Genomic DNA, 2,151 nt, shown 5'->3' with positions numbered 1-2,151 from the left:
TGCTTTAACAATTTGGTTTTACTTTAGAGTACTCTCCCAAAAATATACCCATATTATACCAACCATCATTTTTCTAATCTTTGGGAGACAACTGTATTTCTCTACTTTCTCTGCTCCCCAACCAATATCTTCACTCACCCTCTCTAATTACTACAGTATTTGTAAAGTTGTCTGGTATTGAACTGTGTTAGGCCACTGGCTCTATACCAAAAACCCTTAAAAGATACTCAGGTCATCCTGAGGATTTTCACCATGTTCCCTGCTCAGGGGCTGTCCAACCAGCAATTCCATTAAGAATACCTGATATGGGGGCGCCTGGGTGGCTCAGTGGATTAAGCCGCTGCCTTCGGCTCAGGTCATGATCTCAGGGTCCTGGGATCGAGCCCCACATCGGGCTCTCTGCTCAGCAGGGAGTCTGCTTCCTCCTCTCTCTCTGCCTGCCTCTCTGCCTACTTGTGATCTCTCTCTCTGTCATAAATAAATAAAATCTTTAAAAAAAAAAAAAGAATACCTGATATGGTTCGAATTCTCTAAAAATGGTGCACAGGCTACAAGGACAAGACTGTAAGTCAGGATAGGAAGCACACAGATGGCACACATATCTTCTGTAAGGCTTTGTAGTTGCAATTATCTCACTAAATTTAATTTTTTTACATTATTTATTTATTTATTTGAGAGAGAGAGACAGAGAGAGCACAAGCAGGGGAAGTAGAAGGCGGAAGAAGAAGCAGGCTCCCCACTGAGCAGGGAGCCAGACGTGGGGCTCAGTCCCAGGACCCTGGGATCCTGACCTGAGCCGAAGGCAGATGCTTAACCAACTGAGCCACCCCAATTTAATTTTTTTAGTTAAAAACTGTAAATGGACTGTCTTATCCCATCTTTACCGACACACTAAACTAAAAGTGGACCTTGACAAAAATAAGTGTTTTTTGAAATCGAATATTCAGACTTTTCTTGCCACCAATTTCTCTTCGTAAGCATAGTGTGGACCTGAGTCTCTGAGATGCCCCCTGGTCCCTGAACCCAACATTCAGCTCAACTGTTGACCCTTCTCTCCTTACTGGGGAGTTCTACAGGCCCAGGTGCTTGGCTTCAGGAGTGCTTCTCGTTTTCTGTCTTAGATCTCTTTCCTCTCATCCAATTTTATCAAGTCATGGGGTTTTAACTCCATCTGTGCCTCATGTACAAGCTAGCCTGGGCACGTTTGTGAAAATGCGAAAACCTGAATTATTTTCCTTTTTGTTTGTTTTGTTCCTCCAAACTCTTTCTTCTCATCTCTTCCCTTCCCTGATGTCCCTTTCCCAGTGCCTTTGGACTGAGAGCCCATTCACCCCCCATCAAAGTTAGCAGCCTTAAGATATTTTTTTATAAATGACTATAGTGACTCTTGAACAACACAGGTTTGAACGGCACACATTCACTTATAAACAGATTTTTTTTCACTAAATATAGGACAGGGCTGTAAATGTATTTTTTCTTCCTCATGATGTTGTTAAGAATATATTCTTTTCTCTGGCTTACTTTATTGTAGGAATACAGTATATAATACAGATGACATACAAAATACATGTTAATCAACTGTTGATATTTTCAGAAATATTTCCCAGTCAACAGTAGGCTATTAGTAGGTTTCTTTAGGGGGTTTATGGTTTAGGGCTAATAGAAGAAGCAAGGGGACTATTTTTACATTCTGCATTGAAACAACCAGGCACACAGAGAGGATTTCAGATGTTGGTGTATACAGTAGCTACTCAAGAGCTTGTTTGAAAGGTTAATTTCTTCTCATCTCCCTCTACCCCATTAAGATTCAGCTGTTCTTGGTTGGCTCTCTGAAACCTGTGCTTTCCGTGAGTGCTCTGGGTGATTTTGAGGCAGGTGGTCAGCTGGACGGACTTTGAGAACCCCCCTACTGGGGGGTGAGAAAATGAGCAAGGGAGGGGCTCTCAAAAGATTGTCTGGTGATTTGTGAGCAGTGTGACTTATAGGCAGCAGGACTTTTATTCTGATTTTTTTTTTCAGCTTCTAACTGTTGTTCTAGGCTGTGTAGCACAGCACAAATGGGCATCACTCCCCTGAGAATGCCCGGCAACAGCCCTGTCTCCCGCTGCAGAAACACAAGGGAGCTTGAAGAAGTTAGCCAGATCTCACTGT

Source organism: Lutra lutra, chromosome 2, assembly GCF_902655055.1.
Source record: "Lutra lutra chromosome 2, mLutLut1.2, whole genome shotgun sequence".
NCBI lineage: Eukaryota > Metazoa > Chordata > Mammalia > Carnivora > Mustelidae > Lutra > Lutra lutra.
The sequence above is the reverse complement of the archived record's forward strand: the minus strand, read 5'-3'. Positions refer to the sequence as shown.